This window comes from Protopterus annectens, chromosome 3.part1 (genome assembly GCF_019279795.1).
Source record: "Protopterus annectens isolate FY-2018-M chromosome 3.part1, PAN1.0, whole genome shotgun sequence".
NCBI lineage: Eukaryota > Metazoa > Chordata > Ceratodontiformes > Protopteridae > Protopterus > Protopterus annectens.
This window is the reverse complement of record NC_056732.1, coordinates 1,452,149,777-1,452,172,311: the sequence shown is the minus strand read 5'-3', so window position 1 is coordinate 1,452,172,311 and position 22,535 is coordinate 1,452,149,777. Positions and strand designations below refer to the sequence as shown.

At 46.7% G+C, this 22,535-nt stretch overlaps 1 protein-coding gene across 2 annotated transcripts in view; it reads right to left on the bottom strand.

The window, feature by feature from the left end:
• The window catches only part of DBF4 (DBF4 zinc finger), an 866,998-nt gene that overhangs the window by 140,504 nt on the left and 703,959 nt on the right, over nt 1–22,535 (bottom strand). The window lies entirely within an intron of this gene.

Sequence of the window (22,535 nt, the reverse complement as noted above, 5' to 3'; positions counted from 1 at the left end):
GAACCTTGATTGAATAGAGAAGCTAAAAACTTCAGAACGTCTGACACTGGGGCAGTAATGGGATCTAATCCCCGGAGTTGGGCCCAAATAGCGAATCTCTTCCATTTGCTGTTATACATTTTTTTAGTAGAAGTCTTGTGGGCCGAGGACAAGATATGTATGACTTCCGAGTCCAAAGCATGGTTCCCGACTATGGTCGGAAGAGGAGGAGCCAAGCTGTTAACCTCAACGAGTGAAAGGACTGATGATGTTGTCCCGACTGGTGGATCAAAAGGTCTGGAACCTGGTCCAGGAACCATGGACAGTCCAGTGCATATTTCCGAAGAAAGGGCAACCAGACTTGACGAGGCCAGTATGGGGCAACTAAAATCATCTTGCTCAGCAAGTGAATCGCCTTCTGGATCACCCTGGGAAGAAGGGGAACCGGTGGAAAGGCGTACACAGCAGGCCGGTGGGCCAAGCTTGGACTAGGGCGTTCTTGGGAATCTCCCCCGGAACTGGGGTGAGAGAAAAGAACTGTTGGCATTTCGTATTGAGGGGAGTTGCAAAGAGGTCGCAACAAGGAGTTCCCCATCTTCTGAAAATCTGAGTTGCCACTCTGTCATTCAGAGACCACTCGTGAGGGGAGAGAATAGTTCTGCTCAGTCTGTCGGCTATCGCATTGGATCTCCCCGGAATGTGCGTTGCTACCAGAAAACGTTTGGTTGCAATCGCCCAATCCCATACTTTCATGGCCTCTCTGCAAAGGGGGTAGGACCTGGTCCCTCCCTGCTTGTTCAGGTACCAGACTACCGACATGTTGTCGGACTGAATGGCAATCATGCCCTGGGGGAGGTAACTGTGTAGTGCTTGTAGCGATAGAAGTACCGCCCTCATTTCCAGTATGTTGATGTGGAGGAGACTCTCGTCGGAGTGCCACTTGCCTTGGACTGACCTGCCCAGGTAATGTCCCCCCCCACCCCGTCTGGGAGGCGTCCGTAGTCAATGTGGCCACTGGAGGTGGTGGAACGAAGGGTCGCCCCTGATCCAGGTTGGAGGAAAGAAGCCACCAATGAAGGTCCTGTTTGCACGTCTCCGTGATCAGAATGAGGTGACAGAGGGAGATCCTGATAAGACCACTGGACTGACAGGAGCCACTGGAGAATCCTCATATGTAATCTTGCCAAAGGGACTAGGAGAACGGTGGCCGACATGGAACCCAACAGTTGTAGGACAATCCTGGCTGGGGCTAGGCGTTTGAGGAGCAATGCTCAAACTTGAGACTGTAATATTTCTATCCTCTCTGTAGGAAGATAGACCCGCATTTGCTTTGAATCTATCTCTACTCCGATAAACCGTATGCGCTGAGATGGCAGCAACACAGACTTTGCCCAACTGAAGGTGATTCCTAGGGAGTTGCCTAGAGATATAGTGGCTGCTAGGTTCTGTAAGAGTAGACGCCTGGAGGTGGCAGTTAGGAGCCAGTCGTCTAGGTATGGAAACACCTGGAATCCTAGACTTCTCAGGTGAGCAGTCACCACCGCCAAACATTTGGTGAACACCCTGGGGGCTGTGGTGAGACCAAAGGGCAGTGCACGGAACTGGAAATGACAGTCTCCCAGGCTGAAGCGCAAGTGTCTCCTGGACGCTTGATCTATCAGGATGTGATAATAGGCGTCCTTGAGATCTATGGAGCACATCCAAACACCTTCCTCCAGCAGCGGGAGAATGGATTGTAAGGTGACCATCCGGAACTTGGACTTCTTGACAGAACGGTTGAGTTTGCTGAGATCCAAAATGGGCCTCACGTCCCCGGTCTTTTTTGGCACCAAAAAGAATCTTGAGTAAGTCCCTAATCCGGTCTGGTCTTCGGGGACCGGTTGGATGACACCTTTTTGAAGCAGCTTTGAGATTTCGATGGCTGCGAGATCCCGTTGACTGGGTGGTGGGTCTGGGATTTTCCGGGATGGTGGGGGGGGAGGGGGGGGCTGAGAGAAAGGGATGGTGTAACCTCCAGCAATGATTCTGAGCACCCATCGGTCCTGAGTGATATTCTCCCAGGCCTTTAGGTGCCTTGAAAAACGACCCCCGACTGGCTCCGGAGCGGCGCAGTCGGGCAATCCTTCAGGGATGCTGGAAGGTTGAGGGGCCACGAAAGGACTCGCGGTCTCCAGTGTTGCGAGGGCCTCTGCCGCCTCTGGGACGGCGTCTTCCTGAAAAATTTCCCCCTCCTCTGCCTCTAGAAGGGGAATCATCCTGCTGTGAGGGGTAAGTCTTTTGAGATTTACGGAACCACATTTTCCCCCCTCTTCTAGCCTTGGGATAAGGCCGGAAGGGAGTGGAAAACCGTGCCCCTACGGCAGTCAAAGTCTTACCCTCTTGTTCACAGCGGGTCAAGGTGTCCTTTACCTTGGGTCCAAACAAAGAGGACCCATCAAAGGGAGCGTCGGCAAAGGAAGACTTGAAGGCCTCCGCAAAATGACACAGGCGGAGCCAGGCTTGTCTCCGTAGAGCAACCCCTGTACCCGCCGCTCTACTCGCCCCCTCGGCTGCATACGAAATGAGCCTCATGGACGAGTTCGATATCGATGATAGAGTAGCCAACTGAAAGCTAACCGTCTGGGCCAACTGCTCAGGTAGGTTACCAGAGAGGGTATCTGAAAGTTCCTTGACCAGATCCCTCTGAAGTCTGGTGAAGTGCGTCAGATAATTCAGAGACCTTAAAGTAAAGGCTGCTGAAGTAAGGGTGCGCTTCCCGTACCGATCCATGCTCCTAGACTCTTTATTAGGAGGATGGACGGACGTCGAAGCTTCTGCCACATCTTGCTGGGTAGCAGATGCCACCACCAGGGCATCTACGGCACACCTTTGGAGAGGAAGTCCTTTTCTGGGGGGGCTGAAAGAAATTTATTTGGGCGAGCTGGCACCGGTTCCACAGAATCCGGGTGCTCCCACGCCCTTCGAGAGATCAAATCCAGAAGCTCATCGAACGGCGGAGACACCCAGGAGGCGAAGGGCTGAGCCCCGAAGGCCTTGAGGAATACCGACTCCTCAGCGGAAGGGGGTTTGGACTGCCAGTCGCCTCGTTGCTTCAGGATTTCCAAGATGTCCACAAAGGAGACATCAGAGGATGACGTGGGGGACCCCTCCGCATCATCGAGGTCGGTGTCCGAGGTGAGAGACTCATCAGGGGAGTCGACGTGCTTCCTCTTGCACTGTCTCTTCCTTGGAGGTTCCTCCGAAGACGCTTCGGAAGGACCTTCAGGAAGGGGGGAAACCCCAATGGGGATGACCTCAGGCCCCAGGGCTCCGCTGTCTTGAGACAGGGGGACTACAAAGGAATCAGTCTCCGTGCCAAGGGAAGGTGACGGTGAAATGGTGGAGGTGGCCAAAGAAGATTTGGCCAAAGCACTCCTCATAGCCCTGAAGGCCGGACCCCCAGAGTCCTGGGAAGGTCCGATCCCCGAGGCCACAACAGTAGACGGCACTCCCACAGCCGACGCACCAAGAGGGAGGCTCAGAACCGAAAGCATCGGTCCCGAAACATCACCCCCGGGGCCGACCGAGGAGGTCCGTGTACCGAACTCCGACCCGAAGGTTGGGGTTGGAGTAAGGGTCGGAGTCGACCCGAAAACCTCCACCGGCTCCACCAGCACAGACTCCAACGGCGCCGAGGCTGTTGGAGGAAGAACTAAGACCACAGGGTGGGCAATCGGCTCCGGAGCCGACTGGGCTGAAGCAGACACTAACTTCTGGAAGACTGGAGACTGAAACAGCCTTTGAAGTACCCTGTCAATGTCCGAATCAGACATCCTCGAAGACAGAGAAGAGATCGAACGGGTTCGAGGCGACTTCTCCACCGGTTCCGAAGGACTGGGGGACCGGCTCCGAATCGTCTCGATCAATATCGGTGCCGAGGGAGACTCCACAACCATTGCAATTTCCCTTGGTGCCGAAGAGGACTTCGGCGCCGAAGGGGAAGAGTCTGAGCAGGCAACTCTCATCGGCTCCGAAGACAGTGGAGCCGATGAAGGTGACCTGCCTCTCGAAGCTCTAGCCGTCAGCTCCGAAGTCAGAGGAGTCTAGGCTGAAGGCATCGAGGCAGACCGTTCCGCCCTCGGCTCCGAAGTCTGTGGGGCTGATGGAGAAGCCTGCTGAGATTTCTTTGTGGCAGGTTCCGACGGGCTGGTTGGAGCCGACGATTTCTTTTTCTTCGAGGGAGAAGAGGAAGAAGATAAAGCCTCCTCAAAAGTAGGTTTAATAAGCCCTTTTAAAATCAATTTGTTTTTCCTCTCTTGGAGGACCCGGGAGGAAAAAGCGTGACAAATGCTGCAAGACTCTTGAAGATGTTTAGGGCCTAAACAATACACACAGAGAGTGATCGTCCGTAATGGACATTTTATAGCTGCATTTAGAGCACTTCTTGAACCCTGATTGTCTGTGCTCTTTCGACATATTGACTCTCAAACAGTGCAAAAAAGAAACTTTCTTCAAAACTTGTCAAGAAAAGCAAATAATGGCAAGACCCCTCTAACTGAAAACGGGATACTTGACCAAAAATAACACAACAGCAAGACTGACCGTAAATATAACACTCACGCGCGAGGGCAAGGCACCTCTAACTTAAACGGGATCCTTTCCCTCAAAAAACAGACAAATTCACCACAAAAACGTAATCAAAAAGTCAGCCACACAACAACGATAGCTGTTAAAACAGCTTTTGGGGTTAGTCAAAAAATTTGACAGAAATTTGTGAAGAAATGGACACTTAGCTCAGCCAAGTCCGAGACCACGTCTTTTGCTGTAAAGCGGCAAACGAGATCTGGGGAAGCTGTGGTGGTGCATCCTGGGATGTAGAATAGCTCAGCCAATAAGAGACTTCGCTCTATAGTATAGTGTGCCGAGTTGGAGCCGAGGATCGGCTCCGAACCCATCAGTACAGAATGTAGGCGAGATAGGATCACATAACATCAGTGACATTAACCCGACAATCTATTATAACAAGATACAAGAAAAGACCATACAGAAAGGCTGGAGCTCAAAGCAGGGAGCAGGCGAGTTTACGACAGGACATCCCTTAGGCCTCACTACGACAGAAGGAAGGGGGAAACAGGGTGGGGAGTTGAAGACTAAAAATGGAGAACACAGATGCATCATTATGGTGAGTACATAATTTTTGTATCGGATGTCAATTTCATTCATTCCTCAACTGACAGGACAGAGTCCACAGGTAGAAGAACCTTCTTAGGTGGTTCACATGGAAAGATATTCTGGAGTATGGTGGAACCAAATGCTGCCCTATGTCTAGGCAGTATATCTAATTTGTAATGAGCAATAAAGTAGGAGGATTGGACCAAATGTCAGCTTCGCAAATATCTATGGAAATTCTTAAGGCCAGTGGTTGCTACAGATCTCGTGGAATGTGCTTTCTAGGGCTTAGGGAAAGCTAAACCTCTTTCTTCATAAACAAAAAATATACAGTCAGCCAGCCATTTGGCTAGAGTCATGTTAGAAACTGCTCTACCCAACTTGCTTGGAAAAAGATGCAAACTGATCAAATTTTCTGAAATCCTGTGCTGTGTGTAAATAAAATCTCAGCTGTTGATGCACGCCCAGAAGATAGAGCACGTATTCACCTTTGTTTGAAAAAGGAGGAAAGAACATGGAAATTAATGACTTGATTCAAGTTGGCTTTGGAAGCCACCTCAGGTAGGAAGGATGTGTTTGTGCGTAATGAGACCTATCTTAAAGGATCAAGTATGGAGGTTTTGGAGTTCAAATACTCAACTAGAAAAGGCTGAAGCGACCAAAAAATTTCTTTTCCAGGACAAGGTCAATCTTAGCAGAAGGCAGAGCATAATTTCAAGGAAGTCAAGGAAGAATTATTCTCTTCAGAGTAAAAAACTTGAAATGGTCCCTAGTTGAACTTTGACAGTACAGTAACTCACCCCACTGTTAAAGATGAAGGCCAAAAAGTCAAGAACTCCTGAGACTGGGGCAGATTAAAGATCCAAATTTCTCTGAAGGGCCCAGATAATAAATCTTTTCTATTTACTCTTGTAAGTTTTCCTAGTGGTAGGCATTTAAGAGGATAAAAGAATCTGTCGAACTGGGGAAGAAAGCCCAGTCTAGCAATCACGAACTGTAGAAACCATGCGGTTAACTTGAGGCAGTTTATGTTTGGATATTGCATTCCTGTAGGGTAAGACAAGAGGTCTGGACATGGGTCTAGTATCCACAGAGGATAAATAAGATGAGGTCAGGAAAAGGGAAACTTGACCTGACAAGGCCAATAGGGTGCAATGAGGATGTTTTTCTCTTCAATAGGATGCTGACCCCCCCCCCCCCTTGTTGAGGGACCAGGGCAAAGAACCCGCTATACTTGAGGAGAGAGACACAAAGATCGCAGCACAGTTGACCCCACTAACAAAAAAAAAATCAGATGCTGTAGTTGATCAGGTCAGAGTTGTTGTGAGAATCTAAAAGACCCAGTATTTTGGCTCCAACACAGGTAGATCCTAGGGATACCCTCTTGATCCAGAGCCAACAGATCTGAAGATTGGATCACAGAAATAGTAATTACCAAAGGTGTAAGAGAAACAATTCCCAGCCCTCCAACAGCTGAATCTGGGTCTTCAGGAATTTCATCATCTTCTCCATATCTGCTTTGGACAAGGTCCTGATAGACTTCACTGATCTTAGAAGAGGCCATAGAAGGTGGTGTGGAGATGCACTGAAAAGTTCGCTCCTGCAGGAAGGGGGAATATCACCTTGAATTAACTAGTTCCAGAGAACCTGGATCCAGAAAGGGGTAGAGTAGGAGAGCATTTCTTGATCTGTTCTGAAACTAAGGTCAGCTATGAAGTCTTCTGAACATTTGGAAATGGACGTAATGGCCCCTACGAATCAGGGACCATTTCTAGGTTCTTTCACCCCACGTTTCTCAGAGATTGATTTTCTTGTACAGCACCGGTTATCCTTGTCCTTCACTTTTTGCCATTATTTTTCTCTGATAATTTCTTACTGGAGAGACAAGAAGATTGCAAGGGTTACCTTTTTCTGCTGAGACAGGAAGAAGCCCCTTTAAGGCAAGTTTAGACCACTGGTCAAATGGAGCTCTAGCTCTGAAAGCAGAGCAAGCACAACAATCCATGTTGAAATGGGAGGACCCCCAAACAGCAAATACACAGTGTGCATCCCGTGAAGGAATCCAATGGTGACAAGAAATGCACTTTTTAAACCCAGAGGCCTTATCAGACATCCTGAAGCAACAAAGTTAATGCAAACCACCAAAGGAAAAGTTACACCAATGCACCAAACACTAAGTTAACCAATATAAACAACCCCTAGGTTTTAGGCAATAAATGTTGTAGGACAGGAACCTTGGCTAACAGTAAGAAAAAGAGGCTAACTAACACAAATTTTTTTTAATTTAAGGAAAAAAATTAAGTAGCACTAGCCAAGAACCTCAACTATAAAATAACCATACAAAAAATACAACTTATCTGCTAACACTGAGCCACGGAAAAGTACAGTTTTGTACCTACCATAAATGTAGATGTTAGAGTGCTAATACAGCTGCAGTCATAACAGATGGGTTCTCCTGCCATCAGGCGGGTCCTTGGTCGGCCGAATTCCAAAGTCTAGGTCCAGCGTCGGTTGTCGTCGCTTCTTCCCTGACATCAGTGCACCAGGGGTATAAAAGAACCAGCCGACGCCATTTTCTTCAGTTTTTCTTGCCCCAGATGTCAGGTGCCCCCAGAAGGAAGGCAATACATAAATTTGTGTAATAAAGCAATGCAATATAATCAAAATACAGTAGTTGCAAGCAAATACACCATAAAAGAATACCCCAATCAGGTTGTATGAGGAGGTGTTAGCCAATAGGCCTGTCCCAAGAGGGGAAGGAAGTAGGGAAACCTGGACTGCAGCTGTATTAGCACTCGAACATCTACATTTATGGTAGGTACAAAACTGTACTATGTTCATCGTGCATACAGCTGCAGTCATAACAGATGGGTAGATTCCCAAAGCTAAGAAAGGGGTGGTAGGCACTAGGTGACACTAGGAGGAGCCAGAATGCCCTGCAAAACTGCAGTGGCAAAGCCTGCTCTAGTTTTGGAGTATAATGGTAGGTGGTAGTGCTTGGAGAAGGTATGCACAGAACTCCAAGTGGCTGCTTCCAAAATATCTTTGGTAGGAACTCCTCTGAGGAAGGCTGACATCCGGTAAAACACTGAGGCAAGAAAAAACCAAAATAATCCCCTACGGGGTACTTAGCCAACTTGGATTCGGTCTGAAACTCCGAATTCGAAAAATTTCAGAACGCCGAACGGCACTTGCAACGCTGCTTCTGCATCGGACCATGCGGCAAAAAAGACTGAGGAAATGACGTCGGTCATGCGCTTTTGTACCCTGACGTCCTGATGTCAGTTTTAAGCGCCTTGACCGACGTCAGCCTAATACTTTGGTATTCGGGCCGACCGAAGACAGCGGACTACCCATATGTAAGGACTGCAGCAATGTGAGATGAAGAACATCTGTACTATGTTCATCGTGCATACAGCTGCAGTCATAACAGATGGGTAGATTCCCAAAGCTAAGAAAGGGGTGGTAGGCACTAAGTGACACTAGGAGGAGCCAGAATGCCCTGCAAAACTGCAGTGGCAAAGCCTGCTCTAGTTTTGGAGTATAATGGTAGGTGGTAGTGCTTGGAGAAGGTATGCACAGAACTCCAAGTGGCTGCTTCCAAAATATCTTTGGTAGGAACTCCTCTGAGGAAGGCTGCAGAGGTAGCTGTGGCCCTTGTGGAGTGAAATCTGATGCCTGCAGGTATAGTTTTACCATGAAAAGAGTAACAAAAGCGTATGCAGTGGGCTATCCATTTTGAGATTGTCCGTTTGGAAATTGGCTTCCCTTGAGCTCCTATAGCATAGGACACAAAGAGCTGTTCTGATTTTCTGAAAGGCTTTGTTCTGTCCAAATAATAACGCAGCTGTCTGTGGATGTCCAAGGAATGTAGTAGTCTCTCCCCTTTGTTTTGAGGATTAGGGTAGAATGTAAGTAAGTGTATAGCCTGATTCAAAGCTACCCTGGATACCACCTTTGGCATAAAGGACGGGTTGGTTCGTAAGGATACTCTGTCCTGATGGAAGATGATAAAAGGCTGCATAGCCATGAGGGCTTGTAGTTCAGATACCCTATGAGCTGAGGTGATAGCCAGAAGGAAAGCTGTTTTCCAAGACAAATATTGCAAATCTGTTGAGGCAGCTGGCTCAAAAGGAGGCAAGGTCAGTTTTTCTAGAATTAAATTGAGATCCCAAACAGGTATTGGTTGTTTCCCTGGGGGTTTTATATTCTTAGCCCCTCTGAGGAACTGTCTTAAGAGGGGGTGAGAGAATAAAAGTGGATCAGTGTTTTATTCTGCAGAAATGGCTGAGGCATGGATTTTGATGGAGGAGAATGAAAGTCCACTGCTTAGCAGCTCAGCTAGATACTGCAATATTTGAGGTAAATTCAGTTTTCCAGGATTCTGGCCCTTTTTCTCATTCCAGGCACAAAACCATTTCCATTCTGCGGAGTAAGCTTTTCTAGTAGACAGCCTTCTGGCCTCCAAAATGACATCCTGCACCTCCTTGGAGAGTAGGGTCTGTTGTGATGTTAAGGAATCTTCCATGTGGCCAGACAGTGTTTTCAGCTGACTGAAGAGTTTTGAAGCTGTGCTGAGTCAGAAGAAGAGGCATTAGAGGTAGGGTCCATGGTGGGGAATGCGTCAGGCTCCTCAGGAGTGGGTACCAGTGCTGTCTTGGCCAGTCTGGAGCAATGAGAATCATCTTTGGTCTGTCTGCTCTGGTTTTAAATAGAACTTTGGGCAGCAGAGGAAGAGGTGGAAAGGCATAAACTGTCATTGTTGTCCAACTGAAAGAGAGAGCGTCCACTCTCCAGGCCTGTGGATCAAAAGTCCTTGAGCAGAATTTTGTCAATTGGTGATTTTTGTGGGAGGCAAAGAGATCTATGTCTGGCCTTCCCCATGCTTGAATTATCTCTGTAAAAACCTGAGGATGCAACTTCCATTCGTGTGGATCTGTCATATTTCTGCTTAGGTTGTCTGCCAGCGTGTTTTCCTTGCCTGGCAAGTACTGTGCTTGAAGTTCGATTTGTAATTCCAGAGCCATGTTCCAAAGTGACATGGCCAGCCTGCATAGGGGGTATGAATGGGTTCCTCCCTGTTTATGTACCACATTACTGTGGTGTTGTCTGTCCTTATCAATAGTTTATTTGGATGCAGAAGGTCTTTGAAAGCTATAATAGCATTTATTACTGCTAGCATTTCCTTTTGATTGATGTGAAGGTGCTTTTCTTTTTGGGACCATTTGCCCTGAATGCACCGATCTGTCATGTGCGCCCCCCAGGCGTAGTCCGAGGCATCTGTTGTGATGACTTGATTTGCTTGAGGCTTGCAGAATGGGAGACCTGTGTTTGTTTGGCATGCTTGAGCCCACCACATGGCATGCTTGAGCCCACCACAGAAATTCCTTTTGAAGACATGGAATTAGTGGTATTATTGTTTCCAAACTGTGGCTGTGTTGAGACCATAGGTTTTTCAGGTACCATTGAAGTTTCCTCATGTACAGCTTTGCACATGGGATTAGTAGGATGCAAGATGCCATGAATCCCAGAGCCTGCAGGATTTTCCTTGCAGTCAGCCTGGTGAAATTTGCTAGTGTTCTGAAGTATTGAGTTAGTTGCCCCTGCTTCTCTGGCGTGAGGTAGGACATCTGGGTGTTTGTGTCCAAGTTGGCACCCAGGAAAATTATTTTCTGAGAGGGTATTATTGATTTCTTTTTGTTGACTGTGTATCCCAGAGAATTCAACAACAGTATTACAAAAGCCAGATGTTTCAGAAGTATGTGCTTGCTGTCCGCTTGGATCAGGCAGTCGTCCAAATATGGGTATGTTTGTATCCCTTGAAGTCTGCAGTAGGCAATTACTGATGCCAGGCATTTCATGAATACTCTGGGTGCAGTAGATAAGCCAAAGGGCAATGCAGAGAATTGATAATGGGTTGAACGTGCAAGAAAATCGGAGGTATCTTCTGCAATTTTGTCTGATTGGGACATGCAGGTATGCCTCCTTGAGGCCCAATGTTACCAGCCAAGACTCCTTGCCCAGCATGGGAAGAAGCTGCTGTAATGGGAGCATCTTGAATTTTGGTACGAGTAAAAATGTGTTTAGGATGGATAGGTCCAAAATAGGTCTCCAATCTTTTCCCTTCCTTGGTACCAGGAATAAAGGAAACACAACTCCTCTACTCCTTCACAGATCCAAGTATATAGAATATACAAATGAAGAACACCAATTGCTGTGCGTGTGGTACCAGGAATAGTCTGGAATAAAAACCTTGATCTTGTTCGTGAGTAGGTACCTCTTGAATAGCTTTCATGTCCATGAGATCTGAAATTTGTCTTTGTGCCTCTGTCCTTTGATTGTGTGGCAGGTTTGGCATGCCTCTCATTTCTGGAAGGGTGTGAAAATGGAATCTGTAGCCTCTGTTTATAATGTCCAGGATCCATTTGTCTTTTGTGACAATATGCCTATTTTTTGAAAATAATGCCAGTTTTCCGCCTAAGGGTGCTGCCATTTGAGCCTTGCTTGGCATGCAAAGGGGAAAGTCATTGGGTTTGCTTTCTGAATGGCTGCAAACTATCCTCACCACCTCTTTGTGTAGGAGCTTGCCATTGTCTGCCTCTAAACGATCCTTGATATTGCCCTCTGCCCCTCGGGCGCCTGTATCTACCTCTTTGGGGTCTGTCCGTGGCTGGAAAGAATCAATTTTTGGAAGACCAATTTCTACTGAAACGTGGAGGTTGTACCTGTAGAAAATCTTTCACTGTTTGCATTGATTTAGCCTTTTCCTCCATTTTCTTTAATACCTCCTCAGCTTTAACACCAAATAATACATCCTTTTGTAGAGGGGCATCTAGTAATTTAGCTTTGACATGACCTGGTAAGGTTTGCTCCTTGAGCCAGGCATGTCTACGTATGACTGATCCTGTAACAGCAGCTCTACACGAGGCCTCTAGAGCATCAAAACCACATTGCAAGGTATGTTTACCCACTTGTTCTGCACTATGCATCAAATCCTGCAACTCCGTTGTTCAGGTTGTGACATTTTACTTCTCAACTGTGATAACAGAAACTGTTGATACTTTAGCATATGGAACTGGCAGTTTAATGCCCTCATGGTTAAGGTGGCCGAGGTGTATACCCTTTTTCCCCCCCCACCTTTCTAAGGATCTGGAATCTCTCTCGGAAGGTAATGGGTTTTTAGCAGTGGAGGCCTTAATTCCCTTGGGGCCCTGTGAGATAGTTTCTGGGTCAGCCGCATGGCTTTTGTATAAAAATTGGTGTGAGTCAGGAACCAGGTAGTACCTGTCAGGCTTGACTGGGGCTGAAGGTAGAGAGTCCGGGTTAAGGCAGGCCTCCGAGTACACATCATCTAGTATGTCTAAGACAGGAGGTATAGCCAGAGGCCTGTGCTGGGGTAGCAAGAGAAAATCCCTAAGCCTTTTCTTGGAATCTGAGTACTCTTGGCCTTCCCAGTGGAAGTGTTCCCTTAAGGTATGCAAGGTTTCCCCAAATGAGTAATCCTCTGGGGGGGAAACAGAGGGAATGGACTCCTCAGCATCAGAATCTTCAAAAGGGGAGTAAGAATGTTCCTGTTCATCAGAGTGCTCTGAAATAATGGAGGCCTGGTCAGAGGAGGGGGATTCTTCCTCCACTCTGGGCCTCTTGTCTGGGGGGGGGGGGTTGAGAACCCCTGATAAGAGTAATCAAATCCTCAGCCATTTTAAGCATCTGTTTTTTAGGCATGGGGCCTGGAGAAGGGCCCTGTGGAGCTTGTCTCTTAGAATGCATGGCTGCTTTAGATTTAGTGAAAGCCTTGATAGAAAAAGAAGAGGAAGGTCTGAAGACACCTTGAGAGGAGGCAGACCTGTCTACATTTAGAGATTCATCACTAAGAGTGGCTTCAGTATCTGTAGTCGGGGTGTGGGCCGAGGAGCCTGTGACCTCGGGCACAGAAGACACTGCCAATGAAGTGTCGTCGGTAGGCAGGGGCTGCGTAGGCACCTCGCTGAGAACCGGATCACCTGTAGTCGGCTTTGGCGTGGTGTCGGTAGAGGCCGCGGACCTCGTGTGTCGGTCCTTATCTTTGCGTTTTTTAGACAAAACTGGAGTCGGAGTATCCGACGACATAATATAGTTAATTTTTTGCCAAAATAGTGCTGGGCGAACTCCGCCCGACGCTTAATGGTGCGTTTGTTGAATGTAGCACAAAAACGACAGACCGAGACGTCGTGGTCTGGGCCTAAGCAAGGAATGCCAAGGGAATGAAAATCCTTATGCGGTATTTGCTTCCCACAAGAAATACAATTATTAACATTGTCTGACATCGGTCTGAGGCAAGAAAAGTTTCCCCAACGGGGTACTTAGCTTTCAAGAAGACTTAGGTTGCAAAATTTTCGTAATTTCAGGAGCTGGCCGACCGGCACTTGCGAACTGCTTCTGCTTCGGGCACCGCGCGGCAAGAAAGACTGAAGAAAATGACGTCGGCTGGTTCTTTTATGCCCCTGGCGCACTGACGTCAGGGAAGAAGCGACGACAACCGACGCCGGACCTAGACTTTGGAATTCGGCCGACCGAGGACCCACCTGACGGCAGGAGAATCCATCTGTTATGACTGCAGCTGTATGCACGATGAACATCCACATCTGTAGTGTTCGAGTGGCAAACAAGATCTGTAGTATTTAGCTAACAAAAGATATTATGGGAGGGGGAGGGGAGGGGCCTGGGCCTTGTATGCAAAAAGTCTAGAGCTGTAGATATCCAAACAGTTGGTGGACAGAAGCAAGATCGGATCAGGTGTTTCAAACTTAAGTTTGAATAAGTTATGTCTGTCATGGGTTGAGTTGTGTTGTCTGATGCCACTGTCCTTTTAGTGTTCATTACAAAATTCTGAAGTGGAATCTGGCACATAAGGTTGTATAACGGTTGCCATGTAGCCAAAAACCTTGAGAACAGGGTCTGCATCTGGTTTTGGGTTGCGACACAGATTTGTTACAGCTTGAACTATTGTTGATACTCTGTCTAGAAGAAAGATGGCCATCTGTCACACAGTGTTCAACTGACACCCGATGAATGTAAAATGCTGGGATGCATCAGGTTTATACAGAGCACCAAGGAAAGGCACAACTGGAATCAGTATTGCTTTGCACAAAGATTTATTTCTCCATTGTGGGCACAACAATGAGTCAGTCATCTAGAAAAGGAAAGATTTTTCTTCCCAAAAGTAGCATATGAATTAGCAACAGGAGCCATGCACTTTTGTAAACACCGAGGGGATTGTGGTGAGACTAAAGGGTAGGGCTCTGAACTGGTAAGGACTGGCATCCATCTGAAAGCAAAGTAATCTTCTGGATGGTTTGGGTATCCTGATATGCAAGAAACTGGATGTGCTGTTTGGTCTCGAGAACAAACTCCAGCTTGCAAACAAAGTAAAATGAACTGCACTGTGACCATTCAAGACAATTTTTGTTGTGTGTCGATTCAGGCAGCTGAGGTCTAGAATCTTTCTGAAGTCCCAAGTATTGGCACTAAGAACATTTAGCAGAATTTGGATCTTCTGTGGTCTGGTAAGACCATATACATTCCTCTTTTGAACAGAAGGTTTTGCACCTCCTGCCGAGCCTCGCTTCTCTGGGAGTGTAGTACTGTGGGTGGAAGAGAGGGTGATTTCTATGGGTAGTTGTGAAGACTGTATGGTATACACGAAAGTTATGAACTTATCATAATGATAGAGCTGTGCTGGCTTCTTGCCATCAGGTTCAATGTGTGGGTTGTCTGATTCAGCCTGATCCACAAAGTCACAGAGCCGCATCTAGGCATGACGACACATTGTAATGCCTATACCAGCTGCTTGGGCTGCACACCATTTGTTGTGTTAGAAAGCAGTCTTATGGCTACATTCGAACAGGAGTGTAAGGTAGACAACGGGGAATCCAAACTTTTTTGGTTATCCACTGGTAAGTTACCCACCAGAGAATTAGAAAGTTCCTTTATCAAATCCCTCTGCAAGCATGTTAAGCAAGTCATACAGTTCAGTGCATGAAGTGAGAATGTGGCTGAAGCAGCATATGTCCATTTCCCTAATTTGTCCAATTCCCTAGACTCCCTGTTAGGGGGATGGACAGAGGAACTCTCCTCAGACAGTTCATTTTTAGTGGCTGCTGCTGCCACCACGGCATCTACAGGGGGACCTCTGGCCCCAAATTTCCTTTCTTGACGGGCAACTAAAATTCTGTCTGGCTTTTTTGAAATGGGGTCTACCACATCAGGCTCCTTCCAGACTGAGTTACAAGGTCGACTAAGGAGTCAGAGTGGGGGACCACCCAGGACGTTGAAGGGCAGGACCCAAAAGCTTCGAGAAATACTGACTCATCAGAAGAAGCTTTGGTGGACCATTCCCCTCGCTGTTTCATCAATTTGAGGATGTCGCTGAAGGAGAAGTCTTTAGGGGAGGACCTTCGGGATCCTTCTCCTCTAAAGATGGTGACAGTCTCAGGAGAGGAGTCAGTATGCTTACTACTAAAAGTCATCTTTTGGGGAATGTGCCTTGGGACTGCCTGAGGGGGGACGCTTCAGAATTGGATGTGGGACTCTAGTACCATTTTGTCTCAAAGCCTAAGTTACCAGTCTGCCCTGGCCTACCAGAATGCGAGGAGAGGGATACACTCATCAGAGGGAGTCTGGATGGATCCAAACTCTAGCAGCATGCCAGTCATCTTGGTCCAGGCCAAGGCACTCTCCACAGCTTGGAAAGCAGACTCAGCCACTAAAACTGAAGAACCATCCAAATTAATTAAATTAGAAGCCCTCTTGATTCCAGTGGTTGAAGGCCCCAAGGACCACCTCAGAACCAAACTGTTGAGTGCTGAAGTCCCGAGCTGCAGTGACTGCTCCGAAAACCTTGAGTTAAACTCTACTGCTGAAGCCCATACACAGATGTGTTAACCTTTTCTACTTGGCTACGTTTAGCAATTTACTTATCTATGTAAATGCATGTGCGTGTGCACACACACACAAATTAGTCTATACATGTGTGTATACATATACATATTACATCCTAGCCCTAACAGAAGTATCAAAAATTTTTAAAGGAAGAAAAAAAAGCATTCACTTACCATGAATAATGGAGATCTTGGTCTAAGCATCTGGATTACACAAGCAACAAACTCAGTCTGAGGTAGTTTGGACAGGAGAGGGGAACTGTGGTTAGGAGAGGGGAAATGTGGTTAAGAGAGGAGACAGTTCTCCGATCGTAAGCTTTGATATAAGGTGCCGAAGTCAGATCCAGCTGGATCTGACAACCCATACTTTGAATCAGATGGAAAAAGAAAAATCATCAGATCCCCTGGATACGATATCATACTCAAATGTCTTGAATGACTGTTTGCCACTCTAGCGGATGCAGGCAGAGGCACACCCAGACTGCCTTGACAGGAAGACAATTTCTCAGTTGTTCAGGGTTCATATAACCTGGTCCCAGGGAAGGGACAGTACACCTCTTCCTGGTACAGCCCACCTCTGCCTGTTTGATATTGGCTCTTGGCAAAGTTCCCTGTACCCCAGGAACTAATATCAAACTGCTGTAACTCCTAAAACAACAATTTTCTTAGTTCCCTTTCGATTTCTCAGAAACAATCTTTGGGAAGCAAAGAATTTAACCTCATCAGCTGTGGTAATATTATCCTCCAGCTCTGATTCACTTTAGAAGCTCGAATTCCCAAAAAAAACTAACTTCATATGGTGGAGACCATAAGATAATTTTTTGGAAACGCGATCTCCTAAAATAAAATCAAACATCACTTTTGCAGGGGGGCTTTGCCCCCCTGTGCCCCCCACACACCCCTACTTAAATATACCAACTCAGAGATCGCGCTACAGTGGGGAAAAGGGAAATCACCCATTTTGTGCTGTACGTGGATGCACAAAATGGGAGATTTCCCATTTCCTGTCAACATCGCAAAAAAAAAAAAAAGAAAACATTACTTACATACAAGAGCGTACAAGGATCCTTGCCTCTGTGTGCAAGTAATGTTTTAAGGTAAGTAAAGTGTTATTTAACACTTTACACATTCGATTTACTGAAAGCTCGAGCATATGGTCTCGACCATATGCAATTCGAGCTTTCAGTAATTCGATTATGTAAAGTCCTCCCTCCAACTCTCACTGCTGCAGCTTGTTTTTACTATTTGTACAAACACTGAGGGTCCTGCAAAAGGGGCACTGACAGGCTACTTTAAAGCATTCCAAGAAACTAGTCAGATGCAGCCAGGTGTGATGTCTCATTGTGATGCTTAAGCTTGAAGGGGTTTCTCCATCCTGTGTTGAGTAGGGGATACTCTTGACAGCAATGCAATGGAATTTACAGCAAACATCTGGGTCTCCAATTCTTTACTGACACATCCAGTTGGCAACTGTTTCAAGGTTTTTAGTGTCTTATCCACTTGTTATGTCTAAAACCTCAACATATATGGCAAGTAATTCATCACCCTGATGTATATGTGATGCATAGACATGCTTTATTAATCTAGCCACAACCCACAAATTCTTGTTTGGGGTTAGTTAACCTGGGCATCTTCTGAAGCCTCACTTGGTGGCCACCGACAACATAATGGAATATCACAAGTGTCCCGTTATTCCAGCATGGTTTCTCCTTGGAGGACTGCAACACACTGTCCCGGCTTCCTGGGTACAGACTCTGCATCACGCTTTATCCAAGAGTATGCCCACATATCTATTAAATTTATCTGGGGTGGGTTGGGGGGGGTCATCCAGGCTGCTGGAGGTGAGGATCTTTAGGCTTCCTGAAGGACTGCTCCCTCAGGGTAGGTGGAGTCAATAGGCCAGGAAGGGCTGAAGTTTAATCCTTCCCATTAAAGTCCCCCTCCCCAGACACAGATCTTGAAGGGGAGTCTGTATGCATCTTCTTGCATAACCCCTTTCCTTGAGAGGCTTGGTGGGATTTCATCCAAGTTCTCCTGAGAAAGAAGGCAACCCAGATTGAATGTGTTCCCTCTACCTTTCCGGTCCTCTGTCCTGGCAGGACAAGACGGATAAGTACTCCAAAGGATCTGCTTCCAACAACATATAGCGGTGGATCTGAGGGAGCAGGTTTGTCTGCTCCTGTTTAAAGAATATTTCCTCCAAGATGAATAATCCACTGTGGTGCCTGGAGATGAATCCATTTGCAACAAACACGTCAGCACCAACACTGGGAAAAATGTCAGTACTTACACAGTCAAGCACAGACTTCAGCACTCAAAATTCAAAAACAAATGAAAGCTTTGACAACAACTATTCTGAAAGCATTGAGGCTGGTGCTGATCCTTTTGTGTCTAGTGGGGGGTCAGCACCTGCAACTCAGGACACCTATGGCATAGACACTTAGGGAGATAAAATCTGAAGGTGCCCATATATCAATATGGGATCGTCATCCGGTTCCAAAACCCCTGGTGTCAAAAGCAGGCAATGAAAGGGACCAGAGAACAGAGCTGAAACAGAGTTGTGATCAGTATTACCATGTTCCGCTCAACCACAGCTCCTTAAAGGAGAAGAGCTTCAGCCACACTAAGTAGACAAAATCAAAGCCATGCAGAAAAAGTTGAGAGGGAGAGAAAGAGAGAGAGAGAGAGAGACCAGCCTTATAAGTGGGCTTTTCTTGAGTTAAGAAAAGCTAAGCCATACCAGTACATTATTGACCACACAGGAATGGAATCTGGACAGATGAACAAAATGGCTTGCAATCCACACGCTAACACGAAAAGCAAAACACCATCTTACCATCCCTTGTCCAGTGCTTTAGTCTGCTCAAGGAGGTCCGGTAAGGTCAAAGATCCGAACTCCATTCAGTCAGGGGTTTATGTAAGACTTTCACCTTCATTTGAGATGAAGGAGCAGTGCTTCCCAGCTGCATAAACAGTTATCTTCAGGAGTGCAAACTATCTATCAAGCAATGATGCAAGGTCTTAAAACACTCACATGGGGTTTAGTGCGGACATCAGGGGTATATTCATCTACTCTCTTATGACACAAAATCTCCTTCACTCAAGGTTCATACCAGAGATCCAGCAGACCAGACAAGCAAACTGCAATTTATTCACCATCTTTCTTTAGATTTTAGGGCATTCTCACAGGAACAGGATGACAGCCAACATGCCTGCCTGTTCAAACAATGTCTAGGTGTGCCCATTTCCCCTCAAACTGGTTGCCAGGGTTGCACTTCTCCCAGTCCATTTATCATTAGCTGAAGGTGAACATGGGAGTGACCTTCAACTCTAGCTCAACTGCAAAGTGCATACTGACAGGTAGACCATCTTGGAGAAAAGACTTGCCTCTGGAAACATGTGAATGAAATTTGCATTCCATTTCTTCTACACGGGACTGAAATTTGCATTCCATTTCTTCTACACTGACAATGCTAGGACAAACATCTGAGGCAGTGTTAGACATCCTCCAACTGATCTCATACTAGGCACTCAACCTTTGCCATTCTCAAAGAAAGGCAAGCCAAGAACACCCCCATTCTGCATCTTCAGGTGGCCAAGTTTATTCTCTGGCACTTGTCCACTGCTTCATTGCACATTCCTTTCAAAAGCAAGAGAAACACTATGGGTCTTTACTTAAGATATGGTGGCCACATGAGCACTTTGATGACTTAGGTGTTACAGACAACAAATCCAGGAATTTTTCGAAATCCTATATGCAAGTAGTACAAAATAAACAAATTTAGGAGGTAGGCATGACCTTCTAGCATGGTACATCACATGACAATACATGCCAGCATAAGGTGTGTACTCATTAAAATGCATGAATTTCAGGAAAAGAGTGGAATAGAAGGAGGGATAATCTCAAATGGAGAACCAGAGAGAACAATGTGTAAATGTTAGAGCTGCTGCTTTTGCTAGAAAGAGAACAAAATATGGTTTTAAAAAATCCACATAATCAAAAAGCAGAGAGAACCAAAAATGATTAAATGGCCATCTAACTGACCATCTTTAAACTAGGAAGAAAAATGTGTAGCCTGACGATCCAAAACTGAGATGTCACTGCCTCAACAGAACCCATAAAGTCATCATCCCCCCTGATGTTTGGTGTCAGAAATCTGTTACTTAGCCCTCCAATATCCACATTACAGCAAAATAACTCTGGAACAGAGATTAGGCCAGACACAGTCAGTTGCTAGCTCAACTAAACTTTTTCAGCCAAAACAGAATCCAAGCAGAGTGGCAGGGAAGTTGAAGACAGGCACATGGGGTGGACAAAGTGGCAAGGTCTGTTGTGAAATTACTCAGGCAGACAATCACAGGCTGCTGGGCTGCATCGCATACCCATTCAGTGAAATTAAAAATAGAGCCAACAGACAGCTCACAGGTTGGGCTGCATAACTCAGCAAGTCACTGTGGAGACCAGGTCAATGACATCTACCCAAAATGTACAAAAATTAGAAGTTATGTACTTACCATAATGTTCCATCTGAGTAGGTGTATTCATTTGTCTGCAACCTGTGGGTATGGATCTGATATCGGATCCGAACCGGCATGGTTTATCCAGCTATGGATCCGAGCTCCTAGCTCCTCCCCTCACCCATAATGCCCTGCTCTCCCTACATGACCTCAGATCGAGTTTGCCCTGCACCAACTACCCTAACTAAAGGGTAACACACCCTATGCAGGACCTAACAAGGCCAGGGGGATAGGACGGCGGGATGGTTGCAGACAAATGAATACACCTACTCAGATGGAACATTATGGTAAGTACATAACTTCTAAATCTGAAGTAGGAGATTCATTTGTCAGCAACCTGTGGGACAGAGTCCCCAGCTACCAGAATCTTGGGTGGCCATCATGGAAGGATATTCCGGAGCACCGCGGAGCCAAAGGATGCTCTACCTCTAGACGTGACGTCCAGCTTATGAGTAATAAAGGTATGAGATGAAGCCCAAGTGGCTGCTGAACAAATGTCATCCAGAGGAACCCTAGACCTAAAGGCCGCTGAAGTAGAGACAGACCGGGTCGAATGGGCATGGACTCCCTCCGGTGCGGGCCTCCCAGAGGCTTGGTACGCCAACAGAATACACTGAGAAATCCAGCGTGACAAAGAAACTTTGTAAATCGGTTTACCCAGATTGAATTTGGCAAAAGAAATGAACAACTGGTCTGATTGCCTATGACCAGCTGTTCTATGAAGGTAAAAACGAAGCTGCCTGTGAACATCGAAGGAATGCAGCCTGTATTCGCCTTTATTTTGGTACTCAGGAAAGAAAACAGGGAGGTTGATGGACTGATTAATGTTAGCTTCCGAAGCTACTTTAGGAAGAAAGGAGGGATTGATCCTGAGGCACACCCGGTCAGGATGAAAGATCAAATAAGGCGGTTTCATGGACAGGGCCCTGAAGTTCAGAAACTCTCTTAGCTGAAGTAATGGCTACCAAAAAAGCAGTCTTAAGCGACAAGAATTTAAGATAGACTGTGGCCGCAGGTTCGAAGGGGGGAGCAGTCAAGGCCTGAAGTACTAAGGAAAGATCCCATGGGGGAACAGTTTCTTTGACAGGAGGTCTGAGCAAAAAGGTGCCTTTTAGGAATGTTTTGCATAACTTAGCTGACATAAGAGACCCTGAATCATGACCAACATGGTAATGAGATATGGCCGCCAGCTGAACTTTGACTGTGGAACTACTGGCGCCATCATTAAAAAGCGTAGTAAGGAAATCTAGAACCAAAGGAAGGGGAACCGTAAAAGGATCTAGGCCTTGCCGCTCTGCCCAAATGGAGAAACGCTTCCATTTACTGCAGTAAATTTTTCTGGTAGAGGGCTTGTGGGCCGCTACCAGAATGGCCTTAACTGGGGACGAGATACCGGGAGTCCTGATTAGGAGTGGAACTGGAGCAGCCAAGCAGTCAGCTTCAGGTTGTCCAGGTTCGGAGTTGGTAGGTTCGATGGGTGTGATATCAGATCCAGAAGGGGATCTAGAATCCAAGGTGCATTCACGGAATGAGATCTTAGGTAAGGGAACCAGATCTGTCGTGGCCAGAACGGGGCAATGAGGATCATTCTGCACCCCAACAGAGAGGCTTTCTGAAGTACTTGAAGCATCAGAGGTAGAGGGGGGTATGCGTAAAGAAGACCGGGAGGCCAAGCATGCACCAGAGCGTCTCTCGGAGAATCCCCTGGAGGGGGGATTAGAGCGAAAAAACTGTCGCACTTGGCGTTTAAGGGAGAAGCAAAGAGATCGCAACAGGGAGTCCCCCACTGTGCGAAGATACGTTTCGCTACTTGAGAATTGAGAGACCACTCGTACGGGGAGAGAATGGTGCGACTGAGCTTGTCCGCTAGGATGTTGGACCGACCCGGAATATGCGCTGAGATGAGAAAGCGGTTGGTGGAGATCGCCCATTCCCACACTCTCATGGCTTCTCGACATAAAGGGTAAGACC